The following is a 25,197-nucleotide window of genomic DNA, read 5'->3' on the forward strand; positions in this document are numbered from 1 at the left end:
GAAACAAAGAGGCAAGAAAAAGTCTCTTGCCTCTTTGGCAGCTGCAGACTTTTTCCCAGACTCCCTCCCGGCTAGCTGTGGTGCGCTAACCCCTTCAGGCTGTGTTCACGCAGCCACCCCCAGTCCTCTCCCTGGGATCCAACCTCCGAAGCCCGAGCCTCAGCTCCCAGCCCCTGCCCACCCCGGCGGGTGAGCAGACAAGCCTCTCGCGCTTGTAAGTGCTGCTTGGCGCCGAGTCTCTGTGCGGGAATCTCTCTGCTTTGCCCTCTGCAACCCTGTGGCTGTGCTCTCCTCCGTGGCTCCTAAGCTTCCCCCTCTGCCACCCGCAGTCTCCACCCGCGAAGGGGCTTCCTAGTGTGTGGAAACTTTCCCTCCTTCACAGCTCTCTCCCATTGGTGCAGGTCCCGTCCCTATTCTTTTGTCTCTGTTATTTCTTTTTTCTTTTGCCCTACGCAAGTACGTGGGGATTTTCTTGCCTTTTGGGAGGTCTGACGTCTTCTGCCAGCGTTCAGTGGGTGTTCTGTAGGAGCAGTTCCACGTGTAGATGTATTTCTACTGTATCTGTGGGAAGGAAGGTGATCTCCGCGTCTTACTCTAACGCCATCTTGCCCCTCCCTCCCATTTTGCTTCTATTTTTAAGAACAGTGTTCTGAAATGTCCACATAATCTCTGAAGTACTTTGTTTACCTTAGGAAGGTACAAAAGCTTTTAAAATAAAACACAAATAGCTTGGCAGAGTTCACAAGAATATTTACTGTTAAAAGATCTATTTTCAGAAAATATATCAGCTTTGTCATTTACTTCAGATTAGAATAAAATATAATCATGTAAGGTAGAATGTGTCATCCCTTAAAAATTAATTTCTTTTTGTTCCTTACTGACTCTCATTCTTCTCCTTATATCCTCTTTTTATTTCAACTTCACCAAGGAGCATTAGCATCCTTCATTAGGCCATGATGCACTCACCAGATAATCTCTCTACATAAGCCTGTTGTACACACTGTCAATGTAAATTTGAGGGTACATACAAGAAGTTAAAACTTTTAAGAAAGACATTTTTTCTCTCTCCTCTCCATTAGCCAAACCAGCAGTAAGGTGGTAAAATAAGGCAAGACCTCTGGCTCAGATAAAGGCCAGAAAGGTAGAAGGGAAGTTACCTGGATACTCCAAAGGTGTTCTTCTGTAAGGTGAGAGGTGGGGAAAGTTTTTATGCTGTTTAGGGTGATTCTTGTGAGAAAAGGATTTCAGTGATCCATGGAGTATAGGCCAAAGCACTAGTGATAGCGTTAATAACATATAGCACTGTAAGTGCCAGATATTTTGACCAAATATTACCAGGTGACTTTGGGTCTCCTAAGCTCACTGAGCCTAGGTTTTCCTATCTTTAAATTAGAGGTGAGAATGCCTACTGTGGCAGATTATATTTTCCAAAATTGATACAGCAATATTTCTGGTCCCACATGCTCTTCTAGAATTTTGTTGTAGCCAATAAAGAGGCAGTCTCTTTATCCTTCTCTTAAACTTGAACAGGACTTTCCAACCGCCTTTCCAGATAGAGTGGTGCAGGTAATACCACATGACTGCAAGGTCAGAGGTCAGGTCCTGAAAAGTGATACAGCTGTCACCTGGCTCTCTCCTTCAGGACATGAACTTGTGGTTCCCTGGGCCATTGTGTACAAAGTCTAGCTCTCTTGAGTCCACCATGAGAGGGAAATCATGTGGAGAGGCCACATAGAGAAAGAGCTATTGAATCGTCCCTAGCAAGGCACCAGCTATGAGAATGGAGAACGTTTTCAGACTGTGTCCTCATGAGACAGGCCAGAACCTCCCAGCCAAGCTGTTCTTGAATTCTTAACCCACAGAGACCATGAGAGGTAATAAAGTATTCTTATTGTTTTAAACCACTAAATCTTGTGGTGATTTTTAATGTAGCAATAGATAACTAATACATCACAATTTAGTCAACTTGTGAGGATTAGAAAGCATGTTTTAAAACTTTGTCAGAGTAGATGCTCAATAAAAAGCAGATGTTTATTAACATATTTACATTAACTACATGCACTTATATACCATCCTTCCATTCTCTGTCCCCAATAATTTCTTTTTTTTTTTTTATTAATTAATTTATTTTTTATTTTTGGCTGTGTTGGGTCTTCGTTTCTGTGCGAGGGCTTTCTCTAGTTGCGGCAAGCGGGGGCCACTCCTCATCGTGGTGTGCAGGCCTCTCACTATCGCAGCCTCTCCTTTTAGGAGCACAGGCTCCAGACGCCCAGGCTCAGTAATTGTGGCTCACGGGCCCAGCCGCTCCGTGGCATGTGGGATCTTCCCGGACCAGGGCTCGAACCCGTGTCCCCTGCATTGGCAGGCAGATTCTCAACCACTGCACCACCAGGGAAGTCCCCCAATAATTTCTAATAGTAATAATAATAAAAGAAGAAAAAGAGGAAAAATATTATCACCTTCTGTAATAAATGTCCCTGTTTTCTGAAATTCCCTTTCAAGCATAATTTTTGTAAAGAGTAATAAAGCATTTGGTGAGGAAAGACACAGGCCTTTTCCTGGTGCCCTTTCTTTTTAATATACCTGGAAAACTGAACTGAATTAATAAATTATATCTCTATTGCCAATATTATTTTCCCATCTATTATTCCTCATATTCTAAAGCTACAAAGCAAGTTATTTTGTTAGGGGGAGGAATATTATAAGTATGGTAGCATACCACATATAATTATTAGAATATTCTTAATAATAAAATGCTATAGCATTCTGTAATTGATTTTGTAGTCATTTCTTGGCATAAAATACGATATACTGTTGACAAAAAAAACAGAAGATCATGTAACCAGTGTAATGAAATTCCCTCTGAGTAGACACCAGTGTGTACTTCCACATCCTAGGGCTTGGTTGGGTCTTTAAAGGGAAGGCAGACCTTCATGTTTTGGCCATGCTAAACAGGGCTGAAGCCAGTTGAAACTGTTCCATATAAGAAATGAGGGGGTTTGCTTCTGAGAGTGAGGAAACTGAGAACTTTGGGGAAGGGGAAGGAGTGGAGGGGCATAATCCAAAGCAAAATAACAAAATGACCCCAAACATAAAAATAATAAAAAGACTAATGTCTAAAATTCAACATCAGATTGTTTGCATATGTGCTATATTATCTCCTTCTATCTCTACAAGCACAGAGTAAAGTCTGTTGTATATTTCAAATGCCATCCAGGTAATTTATCAATTTTGTATACTGAAACTGATGCTGAAACTAACCCTAAAAGTGATGCTCTCTCAGGAATAGAGGTGGGCAAGTGAGAATGAAACCCACTGTTTTTAGATATAACACAACTACCCATATCTTGCAAATGCCATTTAGTTGCTTAGTACTCAGAGAACTTTCCTTGTCTACTCTTTGGAGATAGTTCAACTATGTTGAACATTATGGCATTCTGATGATTTTTGTTAGTAATAATGTTATTTTCTCAGCTACTCAAAAGCATGCATACTTCATCTTAACTTAAAATCTTCTTCCAAATAAAATCTGAATGGTGTTGTTCCCCACAAACATGGCTACTTCTGTTTCAAATTAAAAATTGGCAACCTTGAGGTGAATTGGTACATACACTCAACACTTGCTATACAGTCAAATGATTTGTGTAGAGGAAGTAGCCATATTGAGTAATTCTGTAGTTAAGTACAGTGTTAGCAGTATAATCTATCTCAGGAGCATTAAAATCCATGTTTTAATTGAGTTATCATAGTTTATTTTTAAAATGTTAGAAGGATTTTATAGTTTTACATTCTGAGTGTTACTTTATAGTATACTGGGAGCTACAATTCTAAATAGCATGCAGAGCTAAAATCTTTGCACTGAAATTGGATATACCTGAAACCAAGTGCTAGCTCAGCCATAAACTAGTTGTGTGACCATGATCAAGTTACTTAACCTCTCTGAGCCTTGATTTTGTCCTCTGTCAAATGTAGACAATAATAGTATCTATCCAATGGGTTGTGGTGAGGGTTAAGCGAGATGATTCATGTTCTTGACCCAAAGAAATATTACCTTTTAATTCTATATTTTTAAAGTTACTCTATATGTCCTCAATAATATAATATCAGTATGTAGAGCCAATATCTTCTAATGACTAATACGGACAATTACCACTACTTTGAGCACTTTACACTTTACAAGTATTTTCACATGCTTTATCATATTAACATTCACCCTAAACCTAGGTGCTGGATATTCTTACTATCTTAAGTTCAGAGATGAAAAAATTGAAGCTCAAGGAACTGAAGTAACTTTTCCAAGGTGACTCATGTCGCTACTAGCAGAATCAGAACAGGAACGAAGCTGCCACTATTGCCATAATAACTAATCTCAAAACAGAAAAAACAGAAAGAGAAATGTGTCTCAAACGTTTCAGTTTTTTGTTTTTATATAGGAAGTCAAGTTTATTCAACTTAAAGGGTTGTGTTTTTTTTTTTAATTGAAGTATAGTTGATTTACAATGTTTTGTTAGTTTCAGGTGTACAGCAAAGTGATTCAGTTTTAGATAGATAGATAGATAGATAGATATTCTTTATATATCTATATAGATATTCTTATATATGTATATTCTTCTTCATTATAGGTTATTACAAGACATTGAATATAGTTCCCTGTGCTATAGAGTAGGTCCTTGTTATTTATTTTATAGAAAACACTTCAGTTTAAAGCATCACATGCTTATTTGCAGTGCTGATATCTTGATATTCTTCTCAGGGATGCATCAATATAATCTCACTCGCATTATTTTTTTTTTCCTGCCTTTCTTTGTGATGGCTGTGCTTTCATTCACACATCTATGGTACACAATGCTTGCTCCCTTGTCTTTCCCCTACAATCAGCTCAGCCCACTGGAGTTCTACACCCTTGCTTTGGGCATAATGACTACACGTCAAGGATTTGCTGAAGCTGACTCTGTATAGGCCTCGAAGACAACAGGGGGCACATAGTGTGTCAAATAAGACCTTGATTCACAACGTGCAGTCTTTAAAATTTTCTGTAACACTGTCTCACTCACATACTTTGCAGAACTCGAGCTGGAGTACTAGACTGAAATATTGGGTGGGCAAGAGATCGAGCAACAGCTAGAGGAAAGATTTACAAAACTTACTGGGTTGAAAACAAAAAGAAAACTAAACTTTCACACCTCCGTTCTGATCAGAGCACAAGCTTACTTTTATCAGCTAGATGTCTTGTTTTTCTTGAGATTGTGTTATGGTGGGGTCAACTCATTTGCTGACCTCTGTCTTATTCACCCTGAATATTTCATCTCAAATGCTGGACTGATTTTCAAAATTTTCCATAACACAGAGCAGAGTTTAAAAGGTGAAGAAACAAGGGTCCTTGAGGAATTTTGAGTAGGACAGTCAAGTAACAAGGGCACTGGAAGCTACAATTAAGTAGTCTTGAAGAACTGTAAATAGCTGTGAACAGCAGCCTGAGGGGGCCGTCAGTCTTGGAATCATGGCTACAAAGAACTGAAGATTTTTCCACAAACAGATGGTTTTCTACCTCATAAAATTATGTGGTATATGCATCTTATGCTTTCTTATAAATTTATCCTATAATATCCTTGGCTTTCACTACATCCAGAAGGATATAGATAGCAATTCTAAACAGAAAGGGAGGCTCCCATTGTATGGCAGCAATGCCTTAAGTGACTAATAGCATATTTCTTATCTCTGATTTATTCTTTGGTTTATTCATCAATTCTTTACCGTTTATGGAGCCAAGCAACAAAAAGTAGAATATCTTCATAATCTGATTGCGCCAAGCTAGTGATATCATGATTCATTGCCAATATCATCTCTCATAGATATGCATTCCAAGAACCTCCCACACAATGCTCTACATAAAGAGTGAATCACTAGCTACGATGCCAAAATCTTCAAAATCATGAACAAGGACAACTGTAGTCATTGAAAACCTTTTAATAATACTCTAGAGCTGTTATCCCCCCCCCAAAAAATTGGACTTATTAGTCATTGTCAAAGAATTTTTAATTATAAAAGGAGGCTTCCCCATCTTAACAAATGGCATTAGCTTCCACCAAGTCATCCTAGCCAAAAAGTTAAGTCCATCTTGATTCCTGTCATATCATCCATCAAATTCTTAAAGCCCCGTTAGTTATAACTTCTGAATCTCGGTCATGTCATCTACACTGCTGCCAGGAGTTCCCAAAGTACTACCATTGCTGGCCTGGATGGCCTTCATCTGGTCTCTTTGTTGATTACTGCCTCACTACTATCCACCCTCTGCACAGCACTAACATGAAAATCCATGCTCTTTATCATGGCTTTCCTGCTTTTTGAGGTCTGGTCCCAGCTTTACTGTCTATCTAGTACTTTTCCCTGACAATACTGGCCTTTTTCATCTTATTTGAATATTTGAAACTTGTTCTTACCAAGTAGTTCTCACTATACCTACATCTTTGCATGGCTGGCTTCTCTGCCCAGGTAGGTCCCCTTTCAAAGGTATTTTCCTAGAGACCTATCCCAGAATTCATTTCTAAGTCATTCATCTCTAAGTCATTATCTGCCACTCTTTTATGCTTTTGCCATTAAGTTTATTATCTGACATGATCTTGCTTCTTTTACTTGGTTATTGTCTGTCTCTACCATTTAATGTATAAGCTCCATGAGCACAAGGAACCTATTGTGTTGTTTTCTTGCTATGACCAGTTCTTGGGACTATTCATAACGTGTGATAGTAATCAATGAGCATTTATTTTTTTTGAATGGGTGAATGAATGAAAGGGACCTGTAAGAAAAGATATAATAAGAAATAAAGAAGAAGAAAAAGCTATGTCATAAACTTTTTTATCATAAATCCAAAGGTTAAAATATAAAGTTTTATTATATATCACCTATATGTTTTAAAATAGGTTAATAGATTATTTTCTCATACTGTTTTATGTAGACATGTGGAATAAAGTTTTACTCATTGTACTTTTCTGAATTCTTATTTACATTTATTCATGGAATGCTTATTAAGGAAGTAAACTAGAATTGCAAGCATGACCAAAAGACAGGCTTCACGGAGCCTGGTTTCTTGATGAGACTTGTGAAATGCAAACATATTTGAACATATAAATATGTTTTTAATAATGAATGATTATTAATGTCCTCTAAGCAAGGCAGAATGTGTTACTTAAACAAATAATTATCTTTCAGATTTGAAAAGTGAATAAGAAGATAATTTATATTTTTATTTTTTCCTCTATTGTGTTTTCAAGCAGGTAGCATATGCTCCACACATGAGAATGAGCAAGATTGCAAAGACTTGAGCCTATCTACCAATGAGCTAAATTACCTAATGAAAGGTCAGGAGACATGGAGGGGCTGGCCACCACAGGGGGGCTGTTCCCCCAGAATTCAAAGGAACCCAAATGATATCAAACTGTGTTCTCTTTCTTTGCTTTCTCTGTTCACAGAAGCTATTTCTTAACCTGAAATTTCAGAAGTACTGTCTCCATGGGGACAACTTCACATTTATCTCTTTTTTCATCACCTTGGATATCCTACTTAGCTTTGAGTAGCCCTTACTGCGTGTTCCATATTTGAGCAGAGCCACTAAGCCAAGTGCTGTGAATCTGAGAGGCAGCCTGTTGCCCTGGGAATACTATGATTCACAGGGTCAAACAGACTCATTCCTCCTAAGTCTGCCACTTACTAGCTTGGCAGCTAGGCTCTTTCACTTCTGCGAGCCTCAGTTTCTCACCTATGGAACAGTAAGTAAACTCACAAGGCTCTTGTAACAGTTGAATGAGATGGTGGGGGCAGACATGCTTAACCCAGTATCTGGCATACAGTGTCCCCTCTATCCCTCCTCTAGTCTCAGTTCTGACACTTCCTAGCAATGGGAACTTGTCAATTTACTCATCAGGTCTGGGTTTAATTTTCCCCTTTCAAATGATAGCATAATAGCCAACATGTTCTTAAAAGGATTATTAGATCCAAAAGTCTAAGATTCTTACCTGTAAGAATCATCAGCTTGACCATTCAGATGGGAATGATATATTCAATGTCTTGGTAATCTCTTCCACATTCATTTCTCTGTTTTATTTCACCTCTACTTTATCATGTATATGTGCTAAAAGTAAATCTGATTTCCTCGAGAAAGACACCACTGTCTTTCAAATGTATCAAGTGCCAAGTTTGTATAAAGCTCAGCACCCGAAGTGCATTATAATGTAGGATGTGATGGTTGTCTTCTGGGTAATGTACTTAAAGGCACACATACCATTAATTTTATTCTCAAAAGAAAACATCTTTTAAGTTGCTTTGACTCAAATATAGATAATCCATATTTTCAAAGGCAGTTTGGGAAATAGGATACTTCAACATAAAAAAATCTCACCTTCAGTGGTTCAGCCAATACAACCACATCTAGACCCAGTCCTGTGAGCCACATGGTGGCAAAAGATCTTCCCTCCCCACCTGAAAATCCTCTCAGCTTCAGTTTCTCTTTTGCAATATACTAGAGCCCGACTTTACCTGATTCTTTTCATATTTTGTCATGTAAGAATAAAACACAGATAAAGAAATATGCAGTTGAAAATGCATTTGTATTTTAATCAAGAACAGTGTGTTCAGGAATTATCACTCATGCAAACGGAGATAGTCATCAATCATAAGTGCTCCTTTGTATCTGTGGCAACTTATTACAGAGAAAAGAAGTATTTCTGGATTCTGAGAAATTTGCTGTCAGAAATACTACTCAGAATGCTTTTCTTTTCTTTTAATTTCCTGCAAGCCTCTGAAGGCAGAAATGAAGTAGGAGGGATGTTTTTTTCCTTTGCTGTGACCTGAAAATAGACAGAAACAGATAATCTGTAACATTGCCATTTAAATCAAAACTCTGGAAATGACATTAGTCATTAGTTTATTTAGTATTATAACCATAGTAAGATGAGCATAGTAATTTATAGTATATAAATGTGTATATATATATATATATATATATGTATACGTTTGTGTATTATATGATTTGATTTATACAAAAACTCTGTTATATTTTAATTGAGATTCAGAAGACAGCAAGGGACTTGGGACAGGAACTCAGGACTTCTGTCTATATGTCCTAAGTTATTTCCATATTATATTTTCCCATTTAATTTACAGTAAAAAAAAATCAGAGATTCACTTGAAGTAATAAGAATTTTAGAGAGTGGAGTAACACTTCGTATGTATGTATATATATACACGCATACATAATACAAACTAATTGTTTTTTTCTAATTTATTTATTTATTTATTTTTGGCTGCATTGGGTCTTCGTTGCTGCACGCAGGCTTTCTCTAGTTACAGCGAGCGGAGGCCACTCTTCATTGAGGTGCGGGGACTTCTCATTGCAGTGGCTTCTCTTGTTGTGGAGCATGGGCTCTAGGTGTGCGGGCTTCAGTAGTTGCAGTGCACGGGCTCAGTAGTTGTGGTTCATGGGCTCTAGAGTGCAGGCTCGGTAGCTGCCGTGCACGGCCTTAGTTGCTCCACAGCATGTGGGATCTTTCTGGACCAGGGATCGAACCCATGTCCCTGCATTGGCAGGTGGATTCTTAACCACTGTGCCACCAGGGAAGGCCAAACTAATTGTTTTCATATCTAATAGTTAAGATTTTGGTTTATCTTTATGTAATTAAAACATATATTTTTAGAATTCAATATAGACATACTTTCAACCTCTATTTCCATATTTAAATTGTCAACTTTAAGAAATGTACAACAATTTCAATCCCCAATCAGCGTAAACCAGATAGGAGACTGAAACTCATCTACAAGGTGCTTTGTAAGTGTTCTGAAGTCTTTTCTGTATGCTTCATTCTGTATTTCTAATAGTGTGTAAACAGCTTCATGATGCAGACCATGTTTTTTTTGTGATACCTCATGATATAGGTATTGAGAGATGCAAACAGTGAGATCTTAGTGAAATATGGCTTCCTGAATCTAACTGTGTAGGTTTTTAACATCTCACAGACACTTCAGTTGGTTGTCTTCATGTTCTCCTCATACTTTAAACTGTGAAGTCAAGAGCTAAGCAGAAGAGCCTTTTAGTCGTGGTCTGGTATTAAATAGGAATCATGTCTACATTTGTACCATCCAGAACATGCCCAGCTTCAATCATGAGTGCTGAGTAGACTTGCATCTTTCAGTATTTGTATGGGAGATTTCATGCAAAAACCAAGTCCTATAGGCCTTTAAGATAAACAGTGTTTTCCGATGGTTAAGAATACAATATTTAAAGTTATGGAAACCTGGTTCATATTCATACTTTCCTATGTGAACTTAAGCAATTTACTTCAGTAATTTAGTTCTCAGTCTCTTCTACCCATAGAATGGGAACAAAAGAGCACCTACCTTATTGGATATGTTTGATAAGGATTATACATTAATGCATGTACAACACTTTGACCAGTGTCTGCACATGGTTACTTGTCATTCAATAGTACTTAGCAATAGTACTCAGAGTTTTATAACATTATTAATGCTCCCTTTTGATAGTTTACTATTCACTCATTTAACAGATATTTATTGGGTACCAGCTATGTAAGAAGCACTGTCCTAGGTGCTAGTTGTACAAAAGCATACATCTCTATTCTCATGGATTTTACAGTTACTCTATTTCTATCATTACTCCTAATTCTGCATTATGCATTCTCTATTGTATTTCTATTCTATACAGTTCTATTGTATTACTGTATTAATTCCATTATGCAAATATACTCACAAATAAGTGTACAATTTTGACTGATAGATGATTCAAAGAAGAGCTGGTTAATGCTATGGACTTCATTGTTTTTTCACATTGAGGAATAGACCTGATACATAGCTATAATCCACAGGATCTCAAGGTCAGAGAGAACTGAAAAGATACCCAATTAAACAAATATGTATTTGTATGTTGTTTAGTCTCTTCAATGATTGCCCCCTGTACATTTTCCATCATTTAGTCTAAAGTTCATTCTCTTGCTTTCTTGTCATTTTCTCAATTGGCTATGATGTAAGATAAATAATTATGGTTAAACAATAAGGCTAGGATATAAATGAGAAAGCAATATAGTAAAATCTTGTTAATCCAACGCTAGTTCATTCAAAATAACATTCAAATTGAATCAACAGTTATTCCCCAGTCAAATAGATATGGTTTTCTCATTAAAATTGTTCATTTAATACAAAGCATGCATTATGAATTATTTAAGGCAGAAATTAGGTCCCAGGAGTACCTTGTATTATTAAAGAGGTAAAATAATTCCAAAGGATGCCAGGAAACAACTGTATATAAGCTACAGTGAAACTGTATTTGAAACCACTGTGAAACCACTGTGATTACTTGAGGCTGCAGGACTTGGTACATAAGATAACCATTCTCTCACGTCTTCTCTTTAAAACAGATATGCAGGACCATTTCTATAACTTTACAATTTTCCAGGGGAAGGGCTCCTCTGCTTCTTCCTATGGTATTCAGTACCTGGTACAGAATTACTTAATTTTAATAATTAAAAATAATTGAAGATGTTTTACTCTCAACTATGAGCTAAGTTTTCAATGATAAACTGTTTTTTATGATCTCCTTGAATTTCTAGAAACTGAAAACTTTCCATTGTGAATGGCTAGAGAACTAAAAAAACTCACTGTTATTAAAAGGTACTAAGTGTATTTTAGGGAAACAATTGGAAGATACAAAGCACCATTTTTAGAGACAAATTTCCTCAGCTTTGCTGTCTTTGAAATGGAGCTACTGTGATTTGATGCTCATCAGAGGGACCAGACTTAATATAATTTTAATGTTAAAGAACCTGAGGATCATCAGATAGAGAAGTGTTTTGAAAGTACAAATTAGGATTGTTTAAAATGTATAAACTGTATCATCTAATTATAAAGGAAAATCTTACTTTAGAATCCCTGGGGATATGGATGTTATTTCTCTTTTAAAACTATTAAACAATCTAAGAGCTGACAGTAGAGTTAGTGTGGTTTGAGCTTTCAGACATGATTTTAGTGTAAGATTTCACTTCTGTTCTAGGGGACACATAACTGTTGAGAACAAATACTCTCTGCTGCGGCCCTAGTTGTGTCAATATGACAATTCATTTGGGAGATTTGCAAATCATTAGAAAAGGTTTAGAGTATTGTATCCCCCTAATGACTACAATGGGCTATGTCACATGGTGATTTAGGACTCCTTATGAATTTCCTTGGGCTAAACCATGTGGAGTTTAACATCCTATACTCTTGAAATTAACCAGCATTACTATCTACGTGATCCACTTGCAAACAGAGAGGAGTAGATTTGAAGGTTAAATCACAAAGACATGGAAAGAGCAGGATATGTGTTTTATAGTAATAATTCATATAATAAAACTACAGTTTTAAGGAAAGCCAATTCAATTCATAGAAGAGGCATGATAGTATTAACTTTGCCATTATAATAATAGCAGGCATCCATTCAACAAATATTTTTGTTGATTATTTTGTGCATCATCTGTCAGGTGCAACAGGAAACATAAAGGTATCTAAGATATTGCTCCTATCCTCAAAATATGTAGATGAAAAATCTTTTCAAATTTCTTCTACTCTCTCCCCTGGGCTCCATCAAACCAGAGTCAAAAATAAACAAAACTAACAAATATACCAGAAGCCTCTCTCTGCCTTCTTCCTAGACTTTCTCTTGGAGCAGAGCTAATGTTAAACTGATTTAATAAACCTCATTTTATTCCACACAGCCAACTGTAATTGCTATACTTTAAATATATTTCAAAAGCCAAAAGAAGTGTAGAGTCTGAAGTCCCCCTGGGAAAACTGTGCTGCTCACAGTATTAGTGTCTTTAAGAAGAGATCCCGGAACTGTTTTTCTGTTCCTGCTCAAGAGGAGGGGCATTTCTCCTTCTCTCTCCCTGCCAACCCCAGGTATTTAAACTCTCTATTGTTACACCTGCTGAACTCCTGCTTTTCCTCCAAGGAAAAGACTGTGATTCCCTGTCACATGTGAACCATCTTAGTCTCACCCTTCTCTATGTCCTCCACGCACTTCCTATGGACTCACCCGTGCTTATTGGCAGCAGTGCATTCAGTGATGTGAATACATCCCTGTCTCCAGAGCAAGAGTACACATTGCATGAGAACCAAGGCCCCATCTTACTTTTCCATGTATTTCCAGACTTTAGAAAAGTACTTGGCATTTCTGAGGTACTTAATGAGTTAAACGATGGACCATGAGCCCTCTTTTCAATTGTTTAAAATACTTCTACATGATGGAGTGATGGGCTTACTTTCCAGAGCTCCAGAATCAGAAGAGAGTTCCATAAGTAGAAGCTCTGCAGAGGCCACATTGGAATACACAAAGGAAACAACCAGAAATAGTATATAGAAATCACTAATAACTGGAAAGGAGCTGGTCACTGGATGCATCTAAGCAGAAAAGGAAGAAAAATTTGGGAGCAACGCTACAGAGAGAAATCCAAAAATCAGATTGGTTTGTACTACATGGAATTTCTTTTTTGTTGTTGTTGCTTTCTATTTCCTACACATGCAGCAAGCATGCAATGATGAGTGTTTTGCTTTGTTTTTAAATAAACGAATGATGTGCCTGCTTTCAGTGTGACAGGGATGGGCATAAGGAGACCATGCACTGTGATAGTATCAGTCTCTAATGTTGTTTCTTTCTACTTCACTCTTTAGCTTTCTAGTTTCCTCATCCAGGTTCAAACCAACCACGATGTGTGGGTTCTTGGCTCACGTTCCTGGCTCCTTGTGATCTGAAACCTTAGCTTGGCTCTATCTCTCTCGGTTACTAAACTGGATCACGTCCCCTGGTTACGTTTTGAACTTCCAGGTCTGTATCCTCTGCTTCCTTCCTCCTCTTTTCCACTTTTTCTGACTTGACAACACAGCCATCTGTTACTCTCTCTTTTTCCTCCACATCACTCCAAGCCCCAGCCTCAAACCAGTGCATCCGTGTAGCCCAAGACCCCATGTGCTGGAGTCAATGACTTTGGCAGCTGACACTGTGGAGAATGCTCTGGCTCCTGTTCACTCCAATCGTGGAAAAAGGCACAACTAAGGTATCAATTAGGGAAATGACTCAATTTGAGAAACTAGGAAAGCAGTGATAGCAGAAACATACACTCCACAGCTTTTCACAACCACAGTCATAATCTCAGGTTCATTTTTCCAGCTTTTGGTCATGCAACCATAGCAGGCAGAGGCAGAGGAGGCTGCTTTGACTTTTTTTTTTAATTGTAAAAGAAATTCTCCACTACAAGTGTTTGCATATACCTGTCAAAAGGTTTCACTGATACACTCAAAGCTTTGCCATCTGAACTCAGAATGCAGGACAGCCCATGTCAAGGACAGAAGTCAGTATTGTATAACAATCCCCAGATTATGGGTCAGACAGGTGGGACTGCGCGTTGACAGCAGTGCTGGTGGCCCCTCGTCACCCCATGTTTGCAGGATCACACATAAATGTAATTAAGGGGCTGTGCTGGTGTGCCTCTGGTCTCAAGGTTAATTAACCACAGGAAAATGACACCTTCATGTGTCCTGTATCATAACAGCACTCACAGAGAGAAGCAGGATTTTAAATTGACAGCACTGACACTGCCAGACTGCAGAGTTGAAACCAGCAGAGGTGAAAACAAAGACTGACATAGGTTGCTGCACTGCTGACAAGAGGGGAAAAGGACACATTCTTCCTGCCTTTGGTAGAAATAACACTGAAACCAGAAAAATCACACCCATGATGGCTCACTCTTGAGTGTGATTAAGGACACATGTGCAATCCTGCTCCCTCCATACCATCCCAGGGATGCTTGGTGTTCCAGAGCTCTGCACCCCCAACTCCAACATGTGTGCACCCACACCACACATATACACACACACACACACTCCCCTCTACTGCCCCTCAGGATTCTCCAACTCCTTCCCAGATGAGTCCAGCATGGAGGAGGGTGTAAGCTCCCTAACTCTCACTGAATGCTGAGAACTTTCCACAGGTCCCTTACCTTCTTGGAGGTTTATTTTCTTCTGATTTAATGACCCTTTCTGATTCTGTATTTTTTCTTTTTCCAATTTGCAAGCTCTGTCCAGACCGGTCTGCTCAGGCATCTGCCATATCCATGTCACCTGGAAGAGATAAACTTGTGAGGAAGAGAGGCTCCCTGGCCCTCAACAATGAGGATTCTTGGGTTTCTCACCAGGTGTTTTTGCCTGCATGGAGAACTGGGTCTCTGCTACCTGGTCAGGATGTGTGTTGAGGGGTGGAGGGAGGTTTTTTTTTTTTTTTTTTTTTCTACAGGGAATGGCACCAAACCCACCAGCACGGAACCCCGCTCGGGTGTCTCGAGCCCTGAATGCAGTGCGCTCAGCTCTCTCTCCAACCAAATCCCCTCTGCTCTCAATTTGTAAACAACTCAACTCTGCCTGCATAATGTGTGAGCCAGCGATGCCAGTGCCTCGCTGTGCCCTTCCCTGCTCCCAGCCTAGCACACCTGCGGCCCAGGCTCTGGCTGCTACTGCTGTCATCACGCTCTGCCATCGCCCGCCCTGCTGCTCGCTGAGCTGGAGGCGCATCCTTGGTGTGGGGAGGAATGTTTATTAGTTTTAATTGGTGGACACGGCTGGGCAGTGACAGTTGGGGAGTATTGTGTGTCATTCACCCTGCACCAGGTGCCGGCTGTGATGGCAGATGTAGGTGGATCAGCTTAGAATCCAACCTACAGAGGAGTGCCTTTCCAGAATAAGGCAGCTGCTGTGTCTCTCCCCTACTTATGAGAACACACACTCTTCCCTTTCTTTTACCACCTCTTGTGCTTTCCTAAGAGGAAAGGTTTTATTAGTCTGTAATACAATAGTCTCATTCAAAAAAAAAAAAAAAAGAAAAAGAAAAGAAACCTATTCTTTCTCCAAAATACATAGTCTATGAATACAAGTACCTTCTTTTTTATGTGACCCAAGCATCTCCCTGAACTGACTGGTAATATTCCATATGTTGCAAGGATTCATATATATCCTGGGTAATATCCTGAACATCAACTTAGCAAATCTTTTTATACACAAATAAAATGTTTCCCGATCGGATTCTACTCCTATTCAACTCTATAACTAACCTCTCCCTATTAAGAAGCCTCGAAGCTGACTGCTTTTCAATCTAACAGATTGAGTTTTTATGTGTTTAGCTCCTCTTCCAAAAGGGGTCAAGCAATAATACCCATAGCAGAGTTGGGTGGAAGCACCAATGGTCCTTCCAGAAGCAGTGGATCTGGGAGCTGCCAGCTGTCTGCCTTGGACGCACTAGTTCTGGACAGTGGTACAAAATCACACACACACACACACACACACACACACACACACACACACACACACAGCCAAACCTCAGCAAACAGTCATTCTCTCAGGATTCCTTCCTTTACTTCAGCCCTTCAGCAAAGCCTTGCCTTCACCAGACCAACAGAAGCCAAGAACATGGCTTGGCGTCGTTGCTTTATGCTTTAATAAAGGTGGTGAGTGTCACATATAGCTTCTGCTTGTTTATACATTTATATCAGCCTCAGCTGCTTCAGGAATGAGCCGAGAGGGGACTTCGTGGCTTCGGAGTGCAGAGCCAGAAACGGTAAAACACTTCTGCCACCTAGCGGTGCAGCCAAAGCTGCACTCATCGGAAAATGTAAATGCGTCTATAGGGCCAGGGAAAATCAACTGGTTAGACTTCAGCTTCAGTTTCAAAGGAGACAAAGCATATACCCCACGTCCTCAAGCGCAGTAATTAAAAGTGACCTAAAAGTAATGTTTTAATGATGCCAGATCTTTCAGCAATAAACGACTAAACAAAATACCCTATGCTGGTAACTAATTACAGCGTTCCCAACTGTTGATTTATAAAACCAAGTGACCCAAGCAAATGAAATCATTGTACTGAATTTCTTCTCCAGAGTCTCAGTGTCTTTTTGTTTTGTTTTGTTTTGTTTTTTGCCATCTTTTGTTTAGCTATATACTGTTCCAAAGTGCAGGGAAGGACTGGAGTGTTGTTATTAGTGGCAAGGAGATTATTAACTTGGAGAAAAAAATAGCTCATGTCTTAGTACAGAGTATGTACAGCCACAGAAGATGCCACTCATCCTAAAACAATGGAAAAGAGGGAACATTCAGGATGTATGTAACTCATGATTGAATACAGTCATTATTGAATTCTATCTTCACATGGCTTTAAACAACACAATATATAAATACTGCAAAATAAACCAATTATTAAATCATTTCCAAATTGCTGCTGAGTGGGTCTCTGCCACTGTTTTAACAGAAGTCAATGTCATGTGTAATGGAATCGTTCTGTAAGTACCGAGGGGTTGATTCCTTTTCAAAAGACAACAGGGTTTGAGAAAGAATGAGTATTCTGAAAGGATTTTAGGAGAACAGTCCAAACAGCAGATGGTATGGCTCCTTATGGATACTCAGCATTCAACAGTGAGAGAGATTTAGATAATGCTAAAGGTGTAGAAACTGCAAAATCAAGTATCTTTCTCCCCTCTAAAAATGTAAAATAAGAAAACAAAACCTATGCATAATTTATGGATGCCCCAGGTTAGTCTTAAATTATGCAATCCACACATCCACGAAAAATTGCTTACTATATTCCTTAGTTACTTCATGACACTGATGGCATTCCCCTCCCCCCAATGCACACACACTTTATTTCTGAGACAAGTCTGTTAGAAAGGGATGTCTGTATCTACCAAGTGAGTAGCACTCATTTCTAAAGCAAATATATCGGTGAGCAGGGAAGCACAAAGGCATTTGCTAACTAAATGCTTCTTTTATCAACTCAGTGGTCTTCCCTGCATAGAAAGCTTCTCAAATGTGCATTATGGGATTTAAAGCACTCTCAATAACGTTCATTACTTTCGTGGTCCTTCCCATCTTCATGTGAAATTAACTGTATCTCCTATATGTACATCTACTTAAGGTAGTAATTTAATGGCAATAACATCTATATCTAAGAGGGTTATTTTTCCCTTGGGTCTGTTTCACACTCAGAGATCTCTTCATGGTGTTTAGAATAAAAACCGGAAACACTGCTTTCCTTCTGTTTTAGAGAAATGAGGAAGAAAAAGACAAAGGAGAACAATGAAATAAATTTTAAAGCAATAATCCTAGAAAATAATAATGCCACAAACATGAGTGTTCAGTGGGGAAGGAAGATGAATAAAGCATAGGTATATTTAATTTGCATTAAATAATCTCCAAAATTTTTAGTTTTTCATCTTATACTCTCTTTTCATCTCCTCTTCTCTGCAACACCCCCCCAATATGCATACGAAATCTTGCTCTATCTTTTTATTTAGGAAAATCATGTTTACTTCCCCTATTTTCATATACATTCAAGGTAGGTATTCTTAAGCCACACTAGATAAGTGCTGTGTCATAACGTTAATTTCTCCTCCTTTTATGGGCAGATCTCTGATTTTGTTCCCTTTTTCTATGCTTCTCACACTTGACTCAGAGAGACTGAGCCTTTACCCAGCACTAAACCCCAATTGCCAAAACCAATCATCATCACCTCATTATATTAGTTGGTGAGCATGTGACCTAGGTCTTCCCAATATCATGGGGGGTGTGCTGAGGAATTCAGAGGATGACTCTGAATTCCTACAACAACAATTCCAGAAATAGTCTTCCTTTGTACCTCTGGACATGGCTCTTTTTAACTGTTTCTCTTGAAATGGTCATATCCATCTTACATCTCTGAAGGAAAGCAGCCGTTAGGATGACTGTAGAGGATGAATGGAATTTGAGTCTGTGATGACTTTGGCCCTTGGGTCCACTAATACCAAAACCCCTGACCTGTAAATAAAAGTTAGTGTACTTTGGCCAAATGGACCCTCATTTATTCCTTTGCCCAATGGCCAGCAACTGTAAAGACTACAGATGGCTCCAGAATATGTTCTCTTTCAATACTTTCAATTCTAAAACCTTGATCTTGTCTGCATTACTACTGAAAATTACCCTGAATATTCTAATTATCCATTTTTTCCTCCTTCACATACAGTATCCTATTGAATCCTATAGATTTCACTTTGTAAGTATCTCTTGAATCGACCTTTTCTAATCGATTCCACATTTGCTATTTTAGTTCACTCCCTCATAACTTTTCTTTTGGAGTCTTGGTAGAGCCTCATAACTCCTCTATTCAAATAAATCCTTTGTTCTGTCTAGTATGATCTTATAAATTTCAAATGCAGCAGGTAGTTCTCTATGTTTCAATGCATGTCAAAATGTCCCTCTGTATTCAGGTTCAAAGCAAAACCCTTTTCTGTGATCAATAAGCACTTTTTTTTTGTTTGTTTTTCCTGCTTGCCCTATGCTAGATTTTTTTTTTTAAATTTCATTGAAGTATAGTTGATTTACAATGTTATGTTAGTTTCAGGTGTACAGCAAAGTCAATCTGTTATACATATACATATATCCATTCTTTTTCAGATTCTTTTCCCATGTAGGTTATTACAGAATATTGAGTAGAGTTCTCTGTGCAATACAGTAGGTCCTTATTAGTTATCTACTTAACAGAAATAGACTCACAGATCTCGAAATCAAACTTATGGATACCCAAGGGGAAACGTGGGGGGAAAGGATAAGTTAAGAGATTGGGATTAACAAATAAGCACTTCTTCTTGATCATCGTTGGAAATTGAGCTTTCCTACCCTTCTCCTCTTTATCCTCTACCTCCCAGCTGTACTGAAATAATTATGCATCTAAAATCTTGCTATTTCTTGCCTCTGGGCCTTTGCACTGGCTCCCTCTGCCTGTGATACCTTCCTCATCAATCAACCCCAACTCTAGTTTACTTCAGCTGGTTACTTTGTTGTCAAGTCTCTGAGAAGCCAGCTCTCCCATCCTAACTTCTGTTTTGTTTGTGTGTCCCTCTTCCGCTTCCCATCTCACACTGTCCTCACTTGTTACATGTGCTGAACACACTGTTATGTCATTTTTTAAAAAAAATATTTATTTATTTATTTATTTTTTGGCTGTGTTGGGTCTTCGTTTCTGTGCGAGGTCTTCCTCTAGTTGCGGCAAGCGGGGGCCACTCTTCATTGCGGTACGCGGGCCTCTCACTATCGTGGCCTTTCTTGTTGCGGAGCACAGGCTCCAGATGCACAGGCTCAGTAGTTGTGGCTCACGGGCCCAGTTGCTCCGCGGCATGTGGGATCTTCCCAGATCAGGGCCCGAGCCCGTGTCCCCTGCATTAGCAGGCAGATTCTCAACCACTGTGCCACCAGGGAAGCCCTATGTCATTTTTTTTTTTGTTTATGAATTTCTTTACTAGTAAATGAGCTCTTTCAGAACTCAGAGCATAACTTTACCAAAACTTCATACCATGCCTGGTCTAGAAAAAACTCTCAATAAAAAATTTCTGATAAATGACAATATCTAATGGCTTCCCAAGTTACAAAGTAGCGATTCTAAAAGGCACAGGGCTAGATAGTGATACAAATGCAAATAGAATTGAGAGGTCTTTTTATTTCAATATACTGTTTCAGATTTAGTTTACTCTGGACCCTAGCGGTTAAAACTTAGAACTGTCATTTAAGACAAATAGCTTCTTCAAAGGGCTTTACCAGAGCCTTATAGTTAGAATTGCTTGAGGCAGAACTTTTAGTCTTCCTATCATCCTCTCTCTTATTTACAAAACAGGGGCAATAGTATTGCTCATCTCTTTTTGCCAAGGAATGATTAATGTAAGGGTCAGTGAAACCAATACCCATAGAAATGATTAAAGGCAAGGCTAGGACTCAAAAAGAATATCCTTGTACTCTTTTTTGGTTCATTATATCCTTCTGTGTATTTATTGAATACGAGAAATTCAACCACAGTACAACACGGAGTACATTTTTCCGGTCGTATCTGAGAAAGGAATATGAGACAAACAAAAGAACCACAGTGCATCATCTGTACATACCTTTCTGCATTACAAGGTGGAGTTCAACATCTTTCTATTTCACTATGTGTTTATGTATCAGGCAGCAAGCCCTTGACCCTGTAACATGTTATATTTCAATGCATTTAATCAATTCTACGTTTAAACCCTGAAATGCTGTGCATTTTGATTCTACTCAGTATGTGGCAGTATAAATACAATGGTTCTATGGGGAAAAATTCATAATAGTTGAAATGAAGTGAAATCTGAGTTGTGTTTCTGAATATTTTAGGAATGGTCAGAGTTACGTTACTATGTAGATAAAAAGTGTCCTCCAGACGGACTCATTTGTCATCTTCCTTAGTAATCTCCTCAAATGTTAGTATCAAGGAGCCTCTCAACTATTCTATTTAAAATGGCACCCCACCCCACCCCTGTGCCCTCCAACACACACACATTCTCTCTCTCTCTCCTTCCTTCCCTCTCTCCATATTTTCTTTCCTGGCATGTTTTCCTGCTGCTTTTTCATCCCTGTATCACAACACTAGATGACACACCATTTATTTTACTTTGACACATCCTTTACTTGTTTTTTGACTTCATGCCTGTCTCTTTCCACCAGAAGGTAAGTCTCATGAGGGCAGAGGAAGGTTTCTTCATGCCCCATTACCAGTGCCCAGAACAGCGTCTAGCAAGTAGGAGGTACTCAATAAATAAGCACTGGGATAATGAGTATCTTATGCTGAAGAAAACATTTCACTTTGGTGATTCTCTCATAAAAAGACCTTTTACCCACAAAAATATTTTTATTTTTAAAATTTTTTTATTGGAGTATAATTGATTTACAATATTATATCAGTTTCAGGGGTACATCATAGTGATTCAGTATTTTTATAGATTATACCCCATTTAATGTTTTTACAAAATAATGACTATGTTTATGCTGTGCAGTACAATATATCCATGTAGCTTATTTATTTTATACATAGTAGTTTGTACCTCTTAATCCCCTACCCCTATCTTTCCCCTCCCCCTTCCCTCTCCCCACTGATAACCACTAGTTTGTTCTCTATATCAGTGTCTGCTTCTGTTTTGTTATATACAGTTGTTTGTTTCATTTTTGAGATTCCACATATAAGCGACAACATAGAGTATTTTTCTTTCTCTGTCTGATTTATTAACCACAATGAGATATCACCTCACACCTGTCAGAATGGCTATCATCAAAAAGAACACAAATAACAAATGTTGGCCAGGCTGTGGAGAAATGGGAACCCTCCTACCCTGTTGATGGGAATATAAATTGGTACAGCCACTGTGGAAAACAGTATGGAGGTTTCTCAGAAAAGGACCTTTTTATCCTGTGACCTGTGACCTGCTTTGTTCTCTTGACACTTTTTTTTTTTTTTTTAACATATCATGATATCCTAGTATCAACGGTATTATTCAGAAATCTTCTCAAGTGTGCCCTTTGGAATCTACAATTTCCAATGCAGGATCTCATGGGTGGGGATACACAGTTGATAAAAGCTAAAAGAAAATTAATGATTCCACATTTTATCTCACTGCTTTAAAAAAATTATTTATCCTCTGAGATACAAAGCATGATGATAGAAGTTAAAAGAATAGAATGTTCTCGTAGCTTACAAAGTGATCTCCCAGCCCGATGCAAATGCTATATGTAACCGGCAGCCCGTGTGCCACTATAGGAAGGTAATAAAGGAAAGTCTGTTTCTAAGACAACAGCATTTTCTTTTATGTCTTATGCTGTAATAATAGTTCCTATGACTTTGAGGATCATCTTGAATTTTGCCAGGAATAAAACAGTGTAAATTAACCAACAGTTAAATACCCCTTCAAAGGATCAAAATAAACAAAGAGAGATAATTTCATTTTATTGATTGAAAACAAGTATTACAGTAACTTTATAGCAATTTATACTGAGCTACCATGACAAAGAGGTAGAATTCAAATATTTAAAAATACACTACATTTCAATTAAAGTGGCTATTGATGGAGAAACACACCTACAAATTCTGAAGGATTACTTTCCTGACAATATCAGAAAATTACAGACTGTTATACATGAATTTCAGACCTTATTTTACTATCCTTCTCAGTACCTTATACACTTACTCATCCTGACCATGCCCCCATTTTCTCTATAAAATGGAAAGAATAACACTGATACATTTAAATGAAATTTAAAAACATTATAGATTGAAAACAGCTATGAGTCTTCTGTGTAAAAATTATTTTAGGAAAACATACATTAACACCATGAATAATTCAGCCCTGATTCCTAAAATACTCCACATAGACTTTATTCTACATAAATGATAAGACCTTCATTGTATTAACAATTATATTTCAGTCTTATGAATGTTATTACCAAAACATGTGTTCTTAACAATTGTTTCAAGCATTTTTTTTCTTATGATGTATCCAAAAAGAGGAGAGAATATTAGTAATACATATTTAGGTTGAAAGATTTTTTTTAACGAAAAAATTACCTTTTCATATTTTAAAATTAAGTTTTATACAGCATGTTCATGTAATAAATTAAAACAGATTCCTTACTCCTCCCCCCACCAATTTTTCCACTAAAAAACATGTTCAAGATTATAAGACAATTTGGTAAGTTTTTTCTGGGGTTTTTTTGTTTGTTTTTTATTTTATTTTTTTGAGGTTACTTGTAAGTTCAAGTCAAGAAAAGGTACAAATGAGGGAAGAAAAGAGTTGTGATAAATTTAAAGAATAACTAATAAGTACCTGCCATGAATAAGGGGAAAAATACAGAGATAAGGCAATGATAAAACATTGTCTTATGATTATGATATATGCAAAAAGATAGACACAAACTATGTCCTAAATGCCTCAAAAATGTGAATGAAAAATCTTTTTATTTTTCTTTTAGCTTTTTTTTTTAAGTTGAAGTATAGTTGATTTATAGTATTGTGTTCGTTTCTGGTGTACAGTGAAGTGATTCAGTTAAATCAGATTATTTTCCATTATCATTTGTTACAGGATATTGAATATAGTTCCTGTGCTATACAGTAGGACCTTGTTGTTTATTTTATATACAATAGTGTGTATCTGCTAATGCTCAACTCCTAATTTATCCTTCCCCCACCCCCTTCCCCTTTGGTAACCATAAGTTTGTTATGCAAGCTCTCATTCCAGTCTGAATTACAACCCAGGTGAAAGGATATTAATATAAATGTTAAAGAAAAAAATATTGGATCAGAACATTGTAATATTTTTAATTCATTCTGTATACTAATAAGCCAAATGTTCACTTTATTTATGGAAGGTTTTCCAAAATTTGTTCCTCCATTCTCCTTTGTTTCCTTCCAGGGCCTCACAGTAAACCTGAAATTGTAGTTTACAAACAGGTAGGCATCTCATACCACCTTTTGTTCATGTTCCTTCAGCCAGTTTTCAACACACGTGATTGCTCATTATTTGGGGAATAAGATTTCATTGAACACTATATCAAATGCCTCACTAAAATCAATACTCATGACACCTGTTATGTGGCCTTTATTCATTTAGGCTGTGGTTCTATCAAGACCTAGAAACAAATAGGTGCTCTATATAGGATACCTATGAGTCGTGCTTGTCTGTCTTTTGAGAGTTTACACATATGTTTTTATTAAAAATTTGTTATTTTACTTTACTAAGGAGAGTTTTAAACATATTTGAGTAAAATATTCAAACTGGATCTGCTTGCCTACTTTCAAAATCACAGGTGAATGACACATTTTATCTATAATGTTTTATAGTTTTCAGGTTCTGTGACTTCTGAAAAGTCAATCATTCTTTATTTGATAATGTGTTCATTCACTTAAACAAGTTCTATCCATTATGTTGTCAGTTTTCCATGATTAAAATACATTTTCTAATTGAATTACTTTGGTTCTGTATACCCAATCATCTAGTTATTAGAAAAAAATTTATAGTTAAATGTGAAATGTTTTGGCTAAATTGAAAAACCTGCCTGCAAAAGACACAAATACATGCCACTTTCAATATTCTGAATAATTTATAACGTTGGCATCAATGAACTTACATAACACCAAATATCAAGGCAGACTCACTAAATGGAGAGTCCTAAAACCAAACTCTTTGTGTTGAGCCATGGGCAACAAGGGATCATGGAGTAAATGGGGGCTCTGGTTACTCTGGCCATGCTAATCCTGGCTCCCCTAGCTAAGAGGATCAGGAAGGGTAATTCAACGGTAAATACTGAAAT

General features: G+C 37.8%; 1 long non-coding RNA gene across 1 annotated transcript; it reads left to right on the forward strand.

Moving 5' to 3' along the window:
• Nucleotides 1-625: 625 nt before the first annotated feature.
• LOC309647952 lies at nucleotides 626-15,923 on the forward strand. Its single transcript, XR_014256410.1, has 2 exons — nucleotides 626-2,086; nucleotides 2,398-15,923. It is a non-coding gene; the product is annotated as an uncharacterized lncRNA (long non-coding RNA).
• Nucleotides 15,924-25,197: the final 9,274 nt, after the last annotated feature.

This window comes from Balaenoptera physalus, assembly GCF_965194825.1.
Source record: "Balaenoptera physalus genome assembly, chromosome: 18".
Taxonomy (NCBI): Eukaryota; Metazoa; Chordata; class Mammalia; order Artiodactyla; family Balaenopteridae; genus Balaenoptera; species Balaenoptera physalus.